At 42.9% G+C, this 18304-nt stretch overlaps 1 protein-coding gene across 1 annotated transcript in view; it reads left to right on the top strand.

Moving 5' to 3' along the window:
- The window catches only part of RBL2 (RB transcriptional corepressor like 2), a 71165-nt gene extending 65598 nt beyond the window's left edge, over positions 1-5567 (top strand). The window contains exon 23 of the mRNA XM_064274041.1: positions 4664-5567. The gene's annotated coding sequence lies outside the window, so the exon portion shown is untranslated. The remainder of the gene's footprint in view (positions 1-4663) is intronic.
- The last annotated feature ends 12737 nt before the right edge of the window (positions 5568-18304 follow it).

The raw sequence follows: 18304 nt of genomic DNA, 5'->3' as shown, positions 1-18304 counted from the left end.
GTATCGGCCTGTCTGGGCAGTTGGAGGAGGGGGACAAACAAGCGCTCGGACATAATTGGCCACGGCGCCCGTCAATCACTGCGGAGCCCCGCCTAGCAGCTTATGCGGACAGGCTTTCCAGCCATTCAGGGAGCCTGTGACTGCGGGCTTTTTCAGCCTGGGCCGGGTACGGCCCGGCTCTGGGCTGCTGTCCCCAAGAGGGGCTTTGGGGACCAGACGGTCAAATGTTGGGCCACTGGTTACGGCAAGGGCGACGCCTGACGGCCACCTGGCCCCGGGACCTTCGGAACATTGCGTTCTATGGTTCCGGGTGGCACCGCCACGTTGACTCCTCGGGGGTCCCAGGCGGGCCTGGAAGGGGCGGGTCCGAGGGGAGGTTGTCAGGTTGGAAGTGGAAGAGCGCTTCACACGAAGTTGACACGTCCGTTTTCCTTAGCAAAGCAGGACGGGCTACTGGAGATGGGTGATGAGAGCCAAACTTCCAGTCATCTCCTGTCGCTGCCAGGGGAGGTTTTAAAAAACGTACACGTCGGTCCAAACGTCTAGAATCCAAATCTGGGGGGCAGCGAGTACCAAAAATCTACATTTTTAAAAACCAGTTCCCATTTTAACAGTGCGATTCTGGTGCGCACCAAAGTTTGAGAACCTCCCGCATGGCAACGTTGCCCCTGGTCTTTTTTTAAAAAACCTATCAGCCTTCACTTTGACCTGAAACACCCTTACCACGAATAACTTTTCACTGCTCAGAAGCCTTCAACGGGGGCCATTTCATACTGAATAAAATCTAAACTCAGTCCAGCCATTAAGGCACACCCTGTTCAGACCGAATTCCCTAGGACCTCGTCACTCTGCACGCCTGACTCCAGACCAATTCTGTGACGGCTGCCATCGGCATTCACACCTCCAGGCCTGTTCTCATAATCGTGCCTGCTTCGTGTGTGTGTGTGTGTGTATATATATATATATATAAATTTTTTCTATTGTGCTTTAAGCAAAAGTTTATAGTTCAAGTTTCTCATATAAAAATGTACACACACATTGTTACGTGATCCTAGTTGCTCTCCCTATAATGTGACAGCACACTCCTTTCCACCCCAGATTTCCTGTGTCTGTTCACCTAGCTCCTGTCCCTTTTTGCCTTCTCATCTCGCCTCCGGGACAGGAGCTGCCCGCCTAGTGTCACGTATCTACTTGAGCTAACAAGCACTCTCTTCACAGATATCATTTCATGTCTTATAGTCCAGTCTAATCTTTGTCTCAAGAGTTGGCTTCCGAAATGGTTTTACTTTTGGGCTCACAGATAAGCCTGGGGACCTTGTCTTCTGGGTTCACTCCAGTCTCAGACAGACCAGTAAATCTGGTCTTTTTACTAGAATTTGAGTTTGGCACCCTACTTTTCTCCTGTCCCATCAGGGACTCTCTGCTGTGTTCCCTGTCAGGGGTGCCTCCTCTTGAGAAGTCCCTCCAGCCTCTGACATTGGAATTCTAAATACCCATGAAAAACCCTGCCCCCCAAAAGTTTTCTACCCTTTCTCATGGACATTCATGGCACTGACTTTTTGCTCTCTGCCACACCTTCTAATACAGCATCTTACCCTCAGAAAAGGGGAAATATTCTCTGACCAGATGATTTATTATTGGTTGCCTCTGAGATTCTGGCAATGATCTACTTGGTAAAATGGTAAGAAGCCAAACTTTCCTGATGTTAATCCCAAGGGTTGTTTCTGAAATCCGGCTTCTTCCCCCAGCTGAAAACACCCCTGAGCCACTTCCTTTTGTCTGGTCTGAATATACTTAGGGATGTTATAATCCCCTTAATATCAGTCTCAACCAATATAAAAAAGACAGTGGCTAGTGGAGAACAGATTGTACCATGGAGTAGGAGAGGAGTTGGAAAACCATTGCAATAGTTCAAGTAAGAGATGACTGCATGAATTTGGTGCGGAGATGGAGAAGTGCATGAGTTCCAGAGATACCGAGGAGGTGGAATGGACAGGGCTTGGCCATGGATTGCAATATGGGAGGAAGAAGAACAAGGAGGTTATCACCGATGATGCTTAGATTTTTGGCTTGAGCTACTGGCTAGATGATGACGCCATTCACTGAGATGAGAAAACAGTGGACCATAAGCAAGTTTGAGAATGAAGGGAATGAGTAAATAATGAGTTCTGTCTTGGCTAGGTCATGCTTGGGATGTTTCTGCAAGCAATGTTGCCAATGTACCTGTTACCCATTTCCACTTCTTCATTGCTGATAGAGCCTCAATTTTGGTGAGGAGTTCTAGCCCTTTGATGGCTCCCCATTGCTCTTAGGCAAAGTCCCAGCTCCTTACAATGGCTATGGGCCCAGAATGGCAGGGCCAACAGCTGTCCAGGCCCACCAGGCCCTAGGGTCCAGCCACTCAGGCATTTCTTCAGTTCCTTGCAGGATTTATGCTCCCTTACTTTGTTTGCCACCACAGGATGGTGCCTTCGTGTTGGATGTTCCCTTCTCTTTCCCTGTTCTAGGTGAGCAAATCTCAGCTCAAACACTTCCTCAGGCCAATTTTCTGTTGATCTCGGAGATGACGTGACATCATCTAGACTGTAAGCTCCATGAGTCAGGCACCATGTCTGTCTGTTCTCCATTGCCTCCCCACATCCAGCCCAACACCTGGCTATAATAATAGGTATGCAATAAATATTTGACAAACGAAGGATACCCAAACCAAACCAATTGCCATCGCATCAATTCCAACTCATAGAGACCCTATAGGACTGAGTAGAACTGCCCCATAGTGTTTCCAAGGAGTGGCTGGTGAATTGCCAACCTTTTGGTCGACAGCCGAGCTCTTAACCACTGCGCCACCAAGGCTCCAGGTGAAGGATAGAGTGACTATATTTAAAATGCCTACCAACCTGTACACCCGCAGTTGCGCATCAAGAAATTAGCTCATCATGCAAATCAGGATGATTTATTCAAAGGGAAAAAAGGAGACAGCCTCAAGGTACTATTTCTTTAAGACTAGATTATAAAGTACTGACAAAAAACCCAACTGACCCTAAACCTTAACTATAAAACATTTTCCATAACTTCACATTACATTTGTTACTCTAAATTTTAGAAGCATATCAGATACCATATTTGTGTCAAAAGAGTCATTCATTTTTCATCAGGACTTACTAGGTATGTGATCTATGAGTTTTCAGGATTCCTGCTCATGTTCTAGCCAGCAAAATACTCAAAGTATTCATTCTCCCTTTGGGGCCTGGAAAATCAATTCTATAAAACAATTTAAATCACTCACTACTGCTAAAGGCCTTAAAAGACCAAAGGGGCAAAATAATGCTTAGTTGAAGTGTGTGTGTGTGCATATGAGTCAATGCTTTCAGGTCAATCCATCCTTAAATCCTTTTCTGAAAGGTAGATTCCTATACAGTGTGGTACATTGATTACAATTATCACTCAGGATAACAAGCTGATTATCTAGCCAAGCATTTATGTTAATATGTCATAGAAAAAATATAATCAGCACATCAAAACCATGGTTTTTATGGCCAGTAATATTTCTCCATGGGAGAAAAGACATTGCCATCTGCTTCTGTAATGACTACAGCCTCGGAAACCCTATGGGGCAGTTCTACTTGTCCTGTAGGGTCACTATGAGTTGAAACTGACTAGACGGCAATGGGTTTAATGTTTGAGACCAAAGCAGGCATTTAAGTTTGTTCGTTTGTTTTCTAAGCAAATGGATTTAAGAAAAAATATTAAATAGTTAACAGTCCATTCACTAATAATGATCCTCAGGTATGGCAGACAAATGGAATTCTTTAGAATTGGTGAAGTTTGAGAAACACTGCTACAGAAGGAGAATGTGCTCTTTGTCCTTTCTACATCCTCACTGATCATCACGGTTCTGGCTCACAACATCACGAATGTGTTCCTACTTTTTGGTTGCATCACGTTTTCTTTCCTGTCCTCTTCCCCATAATTCTCAGCTGTTGAGTGGGTGGGTAGATGGATGGAGGCGTGGAGGGAAGGATGAATGTTACAGGCAGACCACATGTCAAAACAAAATCAGAGTAGCTGATGGACCACTAAATATTTATGCCTAAGGGAAAGCAACAAATAAACGTTACTGCTTATACAGGGCCTGGAAGGGAATTGATTTCCTTTCATGATCAAGCAGTGCTTTGAACATGGCATGGCAATACGAATAACCACCGGCTCTTAGCATGCTGCTGACTCTACCACAAGCCACAAGAGCAATCTTCTCTTTGATGGACGTTATCTTTGGAAAACCACCTCACTCTGTGGTTTCAAAGCATTTGGAACAATGATAAAGGCTACATGTTGATTTTCACTAGACCAGCAGATCCAGAAAAAGAAAACCAAAGAGAGAGAAAGCGATATTCATTTGTTGACAAATAATTCTGGGTTTGCTGTGGGCAGGGCACTATGCCAGCCAGGGATACCTTCCTAACTTAAACAGGAAGTAGTGATTTGTTAAAGACAGTCTCAGTAATTTTCAGAGCTCCTCCCCAAATCAAATGACATTATCACTATCATTTACTCCAACTTTTTCTCATGAAAACCTTCGGTCATATAGAGAAGTACAGCAAGCATCCTTAATTTTGCCTAATTTCCTTTTTCTATCTTTTTTTTTTTCTCTTTGTCTTTTTAGGTCCTTAGGTGATAGTTTGAACCCATTCATCAATATCACGGAAGAAAAGGCCTGGCGATCTGCTTCCGTTAAGATTACAGCCAAGACGACCCTATGGAGCAGTTTTACTCTGTAACACATGAGGCCGCCATGAATCAGAATTATCTCGACGGCAACCAACAACAACACTCGATGGCAACCAACATCAAAGTTCTTTTTTTTCCCTGCAGTCGTTATGACCTTTAACCCTAAGTGCCTCAGTGTGTCTCCTAAGAGCACGGGCATTCTGCAGAAATACAGAGCTATAATCATCCTGAGAAAATTCACTGTAAGTCCCTAGCCTCCTTCTATGCCAGGCCTATTTAAATTGCCCCAGTTTTCATACAGGAGTCCCTCCCTGGTGGTGCAGATGGTCAGGCACTGTTCTACTAACTGAAAGGTTGGCAGTTCAAGCCCACCTAGAGAAGCCTCACAAGTCAGGCCTGGCGATCTGTTTCTCAAAGGTCACAGCCTTGAAAAGCCTAAAGAGCAGTTCTACGCTGCACCACGGGGTCACCATGAGTCAAAATTGACTCAAAGGCAACTAACAACAACAACTATCTGAGATACGCTTTAAACCTTAAACAGAAATTATCCCTTGAGGCCTCCTTTTAGCCAGATAACAGACTGACTCATAAAGAATATCACCCATGAGTAACGAGCTTGTTTAAGAAAAATCACCTATAGGAGACCAAATGCCCGAAAATGACTCTAAAGCAAAGATGAGAAGGTAAGGAGGGCAAGGAAACTAGAATACTGGAAGTAGTACAACCAGAACGGAATGAAGGAGAATGATGACACATTGTGAAAAATTTAACCAACATCACTGAATAATTTGTGTAGAAATTGTTAAATGGGAACTTAATTTGCTGGGTAAATTTTTACCTTCAACATAATAAAATATTAATTTAAAAAAGTTAATAAATAAATGAATAAAGAAGTAGTTAGATAAATAAATCAACATTATGCTAAATGAAAGCTAGAAAAATGATTGAATAAATAAGTAGATAAATATTATGCTAAGTGAAAGCAGCTAGAAAAATGAATGAATGAATAAATAAACAGACATCATGCTAAGCGAAAGCTGGAATCATACTGCATGATTGCGTTCTTATGACACGTCCAGAACAGACGAATCCATAGAGACAGAAAGCAAAGTGGTAGTTGCCAGAGGCTGTGGGTAGCCGGCAATGTGGAGCGAGTGCTTAGTGGGTATGGGGTTTTCTTCTGATGTGATGAAGATAATCTGAAATGAGATAGTGGTCATGACTGGACAACACTGTAACGAACTGAATGTCACTTAATTGATTTTATGTGATTTGAATTTCACTTCAATAAAAAGTTGAAAATCAACTTTTATATTTATGATTTTTCTAAACCAGGATCCCATCAAGATTCATTCATTGCATTTGGTCCTTATGTCTCTTTAATCTCTTTATTCTAGAACAGTCCTCCCATCTTTTTTTTTTTTTTTTAAACAGACCAAGATATTCCATATTCTGTGTTTGGCTGACTTTTTCCTTGTGATGTTGTTTAACTTAATCTTCTACCCCTGTTATTTCTTACAAACTGTGAGGTCTGAAGTTCTGCTTAGATTTGGCATTTTGGGCAGGAGGACTTAATGGATGAAGAGTTATGATGACTCTTTGAACGACTGCTTTCGTAGAACTGAATCCCAATGGTCATGCTGGAACCAACAATTTAAAACAAAAGTGTGCTCTGCACTAATGCCAAATACTTGAATATCTGGCGCTGCATATATTAAATTTTGAAGTTCTCAGTTATTTTGGCCATTCCCGTGTTCTTCCTTTAATACTGAATTGCTATCAATGGCTTTGTTCTCATAAATATCAGTGAGTCCAGACTTGTTCTTTGGGCCACTTGCTGGATACTTCAGGCTAGTCAAGTTGAAGCCAAACTAAAAAGAAACTGAATGTGGCTCAGAGGACACTAGGTGGCGAGCAGTGCTTGTTGTCCCAGTGAATGTTGGTGAGGGAAGCAGTGGGATCTTCGAGACGGTGTTGGTGCAGTTTACGCTTAAATATCTGCTGCATCCTACATGCAGTAAGCCTTATTGTGGGAAATCTGGGAACAGATGGAGCCGAAGGCCGTAGGTGTCTAATAACAAGTACGCTGTCCACTCTCTCAAGAACGTTAATTTTTTCCCCTGTTCTTTGATGGGACGCGGTACAAAATGTTCCCTAACGTGCCCGAGTGTGGAGAGAAGGGAATAAAGATTGCTTGTAGGAATATTAAAACGAAACATGCCATCGCTTGCTTTCTTGAATATGAATCTACACAAAGGTGACAGCAGAGAGACCACTGCTGCACATCCTAACAGGTTCATATGAATGTACTTTCCCCAGAAACAGGCAGCAGCCTCTCCTGACGTCATTTACTTGGCTCTTCCCCTTCCAGTTGACACGCGGTCAAATTTTCCTCTACCAAGTCTACTGCTGGCTCCAAGCCTGCCTGGGAAGGAAGGCATTGTGCAAGTTTATATAAACATATATAAAACCCAGGGGTGTGGACTTGAACTCCTCGTGGTAAGTGGTGGAGTGCCCTCTGATGGACATAAGGAAGAATGCAAGCAGCGAAAACAATTCACTTAGGTGTTTCTCATAGAGAATATTATGAAGACTTTTTAAACAAATCTATGCCCTTAAAAGAATCCTATATTTGCATTCCTGAAAAAAACTCATGCCTAGAAGAGTTTTATTTCCCTTAAACAAGGTGCTGTTATTGTTAGCTGCTGTGGAATTGGTTCTTTACTCATGGGGACACCATGCAAAATGGGATCGGACCTTGGGTGATTTAAAGGCTTTTCACTGGGTGATTTTTGGAAGAAGGTTGCAGGCCTTTCTTCCTAGTCCATTTTAGTCTGGAAGCTCTGTTTAAAACTGCTCAGCATCACAGCCACACTGAGGGACGATGGTGGCTGTGTATGAGGTACACTGGTCGGGAATCAAATTGGGTCTCCCACATGGAAGGCGAGAATTCTACCACTGAGCCACCAATGCCCCCTGAACAGGGTACTTAGTGGTCTCAAACAGGGTAATACCCTCACCTACAGTTTAAGCACATGGAGGTGAAGGGTGGATTCAAAAGAAACATTTTTACTGAGCCTTTCATCTAAGAGGAAATCCCGGTGGCGCAGTGGTTAAGGTACTCCTTGGAAACCCTTTGGGGCAGTTCTACTCTGTCCTACAGGGTCACTATGAGTCGGAATCGATTCGACGGCAATGGGTTATGGGTTCATCTAAGATGCCTTAAACACCCTGTGTGTATTACTCAGAGTTGCCCCACACAGGTAAATTCATACTTTTCACCCCCGGAGCCACCATTCACCTGTCCATTTGTTGTACTGTGGAGGCTTGCGTGTTGTTGTGATGCTGGAAGATTTGACTCTGGTGTTTCAAATAGGAGCAGTGTCACCCATGGTGGACAGATTTCAGCAGAGCTTCTAGACTAAGACAGACTGGGAAGAAGGACCTGGCAATTACATCTGAAAAAAATGGCCGGTGAAAACCTTATGGATAGCAGTGGAACATTGTCTGATATAGTGCCAGAAGATGAGCCCCTCAAGTTGGAAGGCACTCAAAATAGACTGGGGAAGAGCTGCCTCCTCAAAGTACTCAACCTTATGATGTGGATGGAGTCAAGGTTTCGGGACCTTCATTTGCTGATGTGTCACAACTCAAAATGAGAAGAAAAACAGCTGCAAACATCCATTAATAATCAGAAGATGGCATGTACAAAGTATGAATCTAGGAAAATGAGTTGTCAAAAATGAAGTGGTATGCATAAAGATCGATATCCTAGGCATTAGTGAGCTGAAATGGACTGGTATCGGCCATTTTGAATCGGACAATCATATGGTCTACTATGCCAGGAATGACAAATTGACGAGGAATGGCATATTCATTGTCAAAAAGAGCATTTCAAGATCCATCCTGAAGCACAACGCTGTCAGTGGTAGTTTAATATCCATATGCGTACAAGAAAGACCAGGTAATACGAGTATTATTCAAATTTACAAACAAACCACTAATGCCAAAACGAAGAAACTGAAGGTTTTAACTAACTTCTACGGTCTGAAATTGATCAAATATGTAATCAAAATGCATTGATAATTACTGGTGATTGGAATGCAAAAGTTGGAAAAAAAAGAAGATGGCAAATATGCCCTTGGTGATAGAAAACGATGCTGGAGATCGCATAATAGAGTTTAGCAAGATCAATGACTTATTCATTGCAAATATCTTTTTTCAACAACAGAAATGGTGACCATACATGTGGTCCTTGCCAGGTGGAATATAACGGAATCAAATCGACTACGTCTGTGGAAGGAGATGATAGAAAAGCTCAATATCATCAATCAGAACAAGGCCAGGGGCTGACTGTGGAACAGCTCAAAAAAATTAAAACAAGACCACAAGAGCCAAAGTACAACCTTGAGTGTATCTCACCTGAATTTAGAAACCATCTCAAGAATGAATTAGATGCATTGAACACTGATGACTGAAGTCCAGATGAATTGTGGGATGACATCAAGGACATCATACATGAAGACAGTAAGAGGTCATTAAAAAGAAACAAATGACCAAGATGGATGTCAGAAGAGACTCTGAAAAGTCCTTTTGAACACAGAGTAGCTAACGTGAAAGGAAGAAACGAAGTGAAAGAGCTGAACAGAAGATTTCAAAGGGTGGCTTGGCGCTTGGGAAGACAAAGCAGAAATGTGCAAAGTAAAGTCCATTTAATCGAAAAAGAAAAGTCTCTTCAATAAACAAGTAAATTGGATTTCACATGCAGAAAAATGGAACAGGATCCAAGCCTTACACCATACACAAAAACAAATTAAAAATGGGATAAGAACCTAAATATGCAAACTAAAACCATAATACTTAGAAGAACAAGCAGGGACAACGCTGTCAGGCCTAGCTGTCAACAATGGATTATCTAATAACAAAAGTACAAAAAGCAAAAGATAAAATAAATGGGACCTCATAAAAATTAAAAACATTTATTCATCACAAGGTTTACCAAAAAAGTCTAAAGACAAACTACCAACTGGGAGAATATCTTCAGAAACCATGTATCTGACAAGAATCTAATAACCAAATATATACAAAACTTCAACAACAACAAAAAGACAAATAACCCAATCATAAAATGACAAAGGACTTGAATAGACATTTCACCAAATAGGACCTTCAAATGGCCACCAAACACGTGAAAAGATACTCAGTGTCATTAGCCATCAGAGAGATGCAAATCAAAACCACAATGAGAAACCATTTTACTCCCCCTAGGATGGCTAAGATAAAAAAAGAAAATAACGAATGTCAGCAAGCATGCATGGAAATCCATTGCTGGTGGGAATGCAAAATGGTGTAACCATTGTAGAAAGCAGTGTAGCAGCTCCCCAAAAAACTAAAACTGGAACTACCATACCAAAACCAACCTGTTGCTGTTGAGTTGATTCCGACTCATAGCAATCCTAATTCCTCCTAAGTATATGCTTTTTTTTATATGCCCAAAAGACTTGAAAGCGCAATTCAAAAAGAGACGTGTACACCACCAATGTTCATTGCAGCACTGTGCACGATAGCCAAAAGGTGGAAACAGCCTAAATACCCATCAACAGATGAATGGATAAACAAATTGTGGCACATACATACACTAGAATACTACTCAAACAGTAGGAACAATGAAGTCTTGATACATGCTACAGTACAGATGGAGCCTGAAGATATTACGCTGAGTGAAATAACCTAATCACAAAAGGAAAAATATTGTAGTTTTTGTGAAAAGGCAAATGTATAGAGACCAAAGTCTATTAGTGGTTACCAGGGGAAGGGAGAGCCTGAAATTGATCAAACGTACAATTAAGATACATTGATAATTACTGGCGATTGGAATGTGAAAGTTAGAAACAAAAAAGAAGGATTGGTAGTTGGAAAATACGGCCTTGGTGATACAAATGACACTGGAGATCACATAATGGAATAGAAATTTAGCAAGACCAACAACTTCTTTTCTCAACAACATAAACTGCCACATACATGTGGACCTTGCCGGATGGAATACACAGGAATCAATTCGACTACATCTGTAGAAAGAGATGATGAAAAAGCTCAATATCATTAGTCAGTACAAGAGCAGGGGTCAACTGTGGAACAGACCATCAATTGCTCATATGCAAGTTCAAGTTGAAGTTGAAAAAAATTAGAACAAGTCCACAGGAGACAAACTATGACCTTGAGTATATCCCACCTGAATTGAGACCACCTCAAGAACAGATTTGCTGCATTGAACACTAACAAGCCAAAACTAGCGGAGTTGTGGAATGAGATCAAGAGGTCATTAAGAAGACAAGAAAGAAAGAAAAGATCAAAATGGATGTCAGAAGAGACTCTGAAAGTTGCTTTTGAATGTAGAGTACAAAAGATAAAGGAGGAAATGATGAAGTAAAAGAGCTGAAGAGATAATTTCAAAGGGCAGCTTGAGAAGACAAAGTATCATAATGACATGTGCAAAGACCTGGAGATGGAAAGCCAAAAGGGAAGAACATGCTCAGCATTTCTCGAGCTGAAAGAACTAATGAAAAAATTCAAGCCTCGAGTTGCAATATTGAAGGATTCTATGGGGAAAATATTAAATGACACAGGAAGCATCGAAAGAAGATGGGATAAAAAAGTGGCACCACCAAAAAGAATTGGTCGATATTCACCCATCTCAGGATGTAGCATATGATCAAGGACGGATGGTATTGAAGGAACAGGTTCAAGCTGTACTGAAGGCATTGGTGAAAAACAAGGCTCCAGAAATTGATGGAATACCAACTGAGATGTTTCAACAAATGGATGCAGGGCTGAAGTGCTCACTCATCTATGCCAAGAAATTTGGAAGAGAGCTACCTGGACAACTGGCTGGAAAAGATCCATTTGTACCCATTCCCAAGGAGGGGATCCAACAGAAAGTGGAAATTATCAAACAATATCATTAATATCCCACAGAAGTAAAATTTTGCTAAAGATCATTCAAAAGTGGTTGCAGCAGTACATCAACAAAGAACTGCCAGAAAGTCAAGCTGGATTCAGAAGAGGACGTGGAATAAGGGATATCATTGCTGATTTCAGATGGATCTGGCTGAAAGCAGAGAATACCAAAAAGATGTTTACTTGTGTTTTATTGACTATGCAAAGGCATTTGACTGTGTGGACCATAACAAATTATGGATAACACTGCAAAGAATGGGAATTCCAGAACATTTAATTGTACTCATGAGAAACCTGTACATAGACCAAGAGGCAGTCGTTCTAACAGAACAAGGGGATACTGCATGGTTTAAAGTCAAGAAAGGTGTGTGTCAGGGTTGTATCCTTTCACCATACTTACTCCATCTGTATGCTGAGCAAATATTCCAAGAAACTGAGCTATATGAAGAAAAATGCAGCATCAGGATTGGAGGAAGACTCATTAATAACCTGCAACATGCAGATGACACAACCTTGCTTGCTGAAAGTGAAGAGGACTTGAAGCACTTACTAATGAAGATCAAAGACCACAGCCTTCAGTATGGATTACACCTCAAAATAAAGAAAACAAAAATCCTCACAACTGAACCAATAAGCAACATCATGATAAATGGAGAAAAGATTGAAGTTGTCCAGGATTTCATTTTACTTGGATCCACAATCAACACCCATGGAAGTGGCAGACAAGAAACCAAATGACATATTGCATTGGGCGAATCTGCTGCAAAAGACCTCTTTAAAGTGTTAAAAAGCAAATATGTCACCTTGAGAACTAAGGTGCATCTGACCCAAGCCATAGTATTTTTAATCATCTCATATGCACACAAAAGTCAGACAATGAATAAGGAAGACAGAAGAACTGATGCCTTTGAATTATAGTGTTGGTGAAGCATACTGAACATACTGTGGACTGCCAGAAGAGGAAACATACCTGTCTTGGAAGAAATACAGCCAGAATGTTCCTCAGAAGCATTCGGACATGTTATCAAGAGGGACCAGACCCTGGAGAAAGACATCACACTTGGTAAAGTAGAGGGTCAGCAAAAAAGAAGACGACCCTCAACAGGATGGGTCGACAGAGTGGTCGCAACAATGGGCTCAAACACAGCAACAATTGTGAGGATGGTGCAGAACCAGGTGGTGTTTCACTCTGTTGTGCATGGGGCCACTATGAGTTGGAACCGAGACAACAGCACCTAAGAATATTGCCGCCCAAGTTTTCCCTTTGGTATTTTTCTCACCTTTGGCTTTACCTGTCTATAACTACATTCCTTCCCATCAAACCCAGACTTTGGGATCTTCATTCCCTAAAACAGAAATGACTAATGACAGCTTGAATGTCTTTAGGTGGTGCAAATGATTTGTGCTTGACTGTTAAAGGTTGGCAGTACAAACCCTCCCAGGGGTACCACGGAAGAAAGGCCCGGTGATTTGCTTCTGTTAAGATTACGGCCAAGAAAACCCTATGGAGCAGCTCTACTCTGTAACACACATGGGAGCTCCGTGAGTCAGAATAGGACACCAGGGTAATAGGTGTCCTTTCACCACACAGGGTAATAGGTTTAATGACAGTTTATCCCCTTCTCACGGACCAGGGTTCATGACCCTAAATAAAAGAGGTGAAGCACCAATGGTGGAATTTCCAGCATTGGCTTACAGCATAGTAACGAATTCCACCCTCCAAAGGAAATGGTATGAGGACATGTGGGCACTCAATGCCAACTGGTAGTATTAATCCTTGTCTACCTTGAATCACGCACCAGGGGGTGCGGGACCACACCTGTGAGGGTCTTCCGGGGCTTGATCTTCTGCTCCTCAACCCCCTGGAAAGCCACAATCCCTCAACACTGGGCCATGGTGCCAGACGCAGCCATTCAGGAAATGTGGACTGATTAGAGGGTGTGTAGCTATTGCTTCCTGACCAGAAATATCACTCAGCGTAAAACGCAAGGTCACACAGATGGAGAGGAAGCACGGGAAGAGATTGCTCTGCAAGACAGATAGCCTGTTAACATTTATATGCCTTTTATATGAATTATATGCCACTCAGTTTGTGATTAAAGAATTATATGCCATTTATATACCGCCACTGAACCACCTGCTCCAAGCCACCATGATTTCCCGTCTGGTTGATGGCATGAGCCTCCCTGGCCTCCTTTTGGTTTGTTCTCAACAGAGCAGACAGAAGGATCATGTTCAACCTTGTCAGGTCATGTCATTCTCTGCTCCGACCCTTCCAATGGTCTTCCATCTCATGCAGAGTAAAGGCCTAGGGGGTCCCACCTAATTTACCTGTCCTGCACTTCCCCTTCTCTGACCTCATCCCCTAGCACACTTCCCCTCCAGCCTCACTGGACTCTACTGTTCCTGGAACATTCCAGGTCCGCTCCTGCCTCAGGGCCTTTGCACTTGCTGCTCCCTCTTGCCTGGAATGCTCTTCCCCCAAGTATCTGCATAGTTCATTCCCTCAACCCCTTCGCTTTTTCTGTCTTAATGCCCCCTGATCGCTGAAGTCTTCCTTGACCACCTCATCTACAACAGCAGCTCCTTCCCCGGCCTCTAGCACCTGCTTTATTTTTCTCCGTAGCGTTTTTTACCATCAAACATATGAGTATTTGTGTCTGTTTATGGTGTATTTCCCCCATGCCCCTCCATGTAAGCTAGCAAAGGCAGAGATTTCTTTTCTGTTTTTGGTCACGTCTACAGCCCTTACTCCTAAAAAAAAAAAAAAAAGAAAAGAAATGTGGCACAGAGCAGGTACTTAAGTATTTGTTGACTGTCTGAACGTCTTTGGAAGACCTGATCTGTTGATTCCTCCACCACTGGGCCTGGCCTCACTGGTTTGCCAGTGGTTGAAATGAGCATGCCCTCACTCCTGGAGTATGTTGGCCCCAGGGAAAGTAGCCTGACTAAGGCTACCCCAAACTCTAAATTGCAATGTGGACCAGTCACACTGGAGGCTATCAGATAATCGTACCAAGGTGCTTCTAAAGACTCTTTACCCAATGACCTGTAGCAGCTGGGTCAGCAGGGTTTGTTGCTTTCTCCTATTGGAGTGCTCTGGCCACATTTTTTTTCTTAGATTTTCTTTTTTTAAGGAAAATAATATAGTGTTTTTGGTGGTTTACATAGCAGTTAACAATTCCCATTCACCATTTGCTATGCAAGTTGTTCAGCGACATGGGTTACGTTCTTCACAATGCATGAACATTCTCATCATTTTCATTCTGGTGGTTCCATTTCCATTAATCTAGTTTCCCTGCCCGCTTACATTCCCATCTTTGTTTTAAAGTGATTGTTGACTGCTTAGTCTCCTAGAGGTGAGTTTTTGAAGGAGCATAGAACTTACGGGTGAAATGCAGTGTTTTTTGGAGCCAACTGGTGATTTAGTTACAAGGTGACCTCAGGGGTTAGATTCAGTTCAAGATTTGAAGAGTATCTCGGTGTGACCACACTTTGAAACAGAAACCCTATAACCAGGAGGGGCCATAAAGGCCACTCTACCCAAGCTAGCAGAAGTAGAAGTAATCATAGCAACAATAACCATCAAAAAAAACCAGAATATAGTTGCTGATGAGTTAACTCTGACTTGTGGTGACCCCATGTGTGCCAGAGTAGAACTATACTCCATGTGGCTTTTAATGGCTGATTTTTTTGGAAGTAGATTGCCAGAACTTTCTTCCAAGGCACCTCTGGGTGGGTTCAAACTGCCAACCTTTCGATTAGCAGCCAAGCACTGACTGTTTGCACCACCCAGTGTTGCTTACAAATGAGAACTAGGACTACGTGCTGTGAAAACGGAGCAAGCATGAGAAGGATTTCAGCACAAAGCCATCTGTGGTTGATGATGTTGGGTTGGGTTGGGTTTGACAGCCACAGGGACAATGTGAAGAATCTCCTGTGACAACAACTTCTGCTCGTCCCCTCCCGTTTGCAGACTACACACCCAAGAAGTCCTGCCAAGTATCGAGGAAAAGGCAGACTGGTGCCAAAGGATTACCCTACCTGCAATAAGATCCTTAAAGATCACACACACATTTGGGTTCCAGAGACCCACGGGTATAAGAGTCCTGGGTGATTTTTGCCTAATTCAGGTTGGGTCAGGTCACAAATTATCTGACTAACTTTACAGCTTGGACCTACTGAAGGTGGCACAGAAGTGAGATGCAGATGCACACCAATCAATAGGTTACCCTGGAACGGCAGCTCCGCCACGTTTTCATAACACATAGCCTACTTCCTGGGCACACCTAACACCTTCATGAGCCAGGAGGAGCTGGGGTGGTATTATGATCCTTTGATGACAACGCCCTTCATGAGAGCACACACAGCCGCAGCACCCTCCACGTGTCCTTTGTATTGTTTCTCAGTGGCTCTCCACCCAGCCCATTGCATGAGTCCTCCAGTTCTTTTGACAAATTCAAGTCTTTCTGTTCTTGAGAAAAGTGGAAGAAAAGAACCCAGGAAAGGGAGACTGGGAGGGGGGTGGTCAAACAGCCTGGCCCCAATTCCTGTCCTGCCTGGTTACCACTGTCAGCTGGGACTTGGGTGCACTGATGTGTGGGCAGGCTCTCAGCTTCCCAAACTGTGACATGAGGGGACTGGTCTTGATACCCTCATTTCTTCCAGCTCTAAACGTTGATTCTAAAGATCTAAAGTTAGAAGGGACTTTAAAGATAGAACAGTGCAATTCTCCCAATTTTGCAGAATGGAGGCCTAGGAAGGCAAAGCTTTCACTGCTTGCCTGTGTATCTTGTTTGGGCAGGTCTGGGGGGTGTGGGGGCAGGTCTGGGTGGTGGGCCTGGGTGGTGTGGGGTATGTGGGAGGTGCAGTGTGTGATGGGGTGTGGGGGATATGGGATATGTGGGGGGTGGGGTTTTTGTGGGGATGTGAGTGGGAGGTAGAGGGCATTGGAATGGGGTGTGTGTGTTGGGAATGGGAGGTGTGGGAGAGGGATGTGAGGGAGTGTGTTGTGAGGGGTGGGGGTGGTGTGGGGTGTGTGTGGGAGTGGTGTGGTGGGGATGGAGTGGGGTGATGTGTGTGTGTATGTGTATGGGGAGAGGTCAAGCAGGTCAGAAAGGACGGGGAGAGGCACGGAGAGAATGTCTCTTTCCTTTCACAGAAGACTCCAGAGATTTTCTTGGCTTCACAGGTGGAACTGAAGATAAATGGATTAGCCAGGTGAATAAGCCTGTACTAAAAACTTTCTGAAAAATCAATTTGAGAGAGAAGATTTGGGAAAATAAAATATGATCAACTGTGTCAGATAGCTTGAATAAATCGATGCCTGCAAGTCTGGTAAACAGTTTCTGTTGTATGGCTCCCACGGTATCCTCGCTGGCGATAGTTACCTCAGTAATTGGACCATGGGATGAGGCCAGGCCAGAATGACAGGCATTAAAAATGATGTTTCTTCAAGTGAAAATTAATTTATTTGATGACCAACAAAGACCGAAGTAATTTCAGAATTTTAAGGAAGGCAAGACATCATAAAATTGTTTACACTTTTCATTCCCTCCTTAAATTAGACACGGAAACTACATAGAAATGAAAAAGAAATGGGTGTCTCCATCTCATGTGTGCTACTTCAAGCACAGAGCAACTAGCTAATAACTAGAGAAGGGCAGTTTCCCCAGCGTCTGACTTCAGGAGTGAAGGGCAGGGAAGGGCAGGATCCCACACCATGCTATACAGAACCGATATCCACACATATGACAAAAGAGAGATATAAACATGGATTGAACGTATGACCCAGCCATCCTATCCTAGGCATATACGCAGAAGAAGTGAAAGCAGGAACACAAACAGAAAGCTGTACACCAGTGTTCATTGCAGCACTTTGTCACAATAGCCAAAAGATGGAAACAACCAAAATGTCTGTCATGGATTGAATTGTGCCCCCCCTCCCCAAAATGTGTATCAACTCGGCTAGGCCATGATTCCCAGTATTGTGTGGTTGTCCTCCTTTTTGTGATCTGACATCACTATCCTATGTGTTGTAAATCCTACCTCTATGACGTTGATGAGGCAGGATTAGAGGCAGCTATGTTAATGAGGTAGGACTCAATCTAGAGAATTAGGTTGTATCTTGAGTCAATCTCTTTTGAGATAAAAGAGAGAGAAGTGAGCAGAGAAGAGAGGAACCTCATACCACCAAGAAAGAAGAGCCAGGAAAAAGAGCATCCTTTGGACCCGGGGTCCCTTCACTGAGAAACTACTAGACCCAAGGGAAGGTTGATGACCAGGATCTTCCCCCAGGGTTGACAGAGAAAGAAAGACTTCCCCTGGAGCTGGCATCCTAAATTTGGACTTCTAACCTCCTAGACTGTGAGAGAATGAAATTCTTCTTTGTTAAAGCCACCCACTTGAGGTATTTCTATGATAGCAGCACTACATAACTAAGACAATGTCCATCAACAGATGAATGCATAAGCAGAAAGTGGTACGTACACACAATGGAATGTTACTCAGCCATAAAGGGAAGTCAGGTCCTGATGGATGCTGCAACATGCAAAATTACAAGTGTGTAAGGTTATTAATTGCCACAAAAGATGTAAACAACTTAAAAGCCTCTTGGTAG

This window comes from Loxodonta africana, chromosome 21 (genome assembly GCF_030014295.1).
Source record: "Loxodonta africana isolate mLoxAfr1 chromosome 21, mLoxAfr1.hap2, whole genome shotgun sequence".
Taxonomy (NCBI): Eukaryota; Metazoa; Chordata; class Mammalia; order Proboscidea; family Elephantidae; genus Loxodonta; species Loxodonta africana.
The sequence above is the reverse complement of the archived record's forward strand: the minus strand, read 5'-3'. Positions and strand labels throughout refer to the sequence as shown.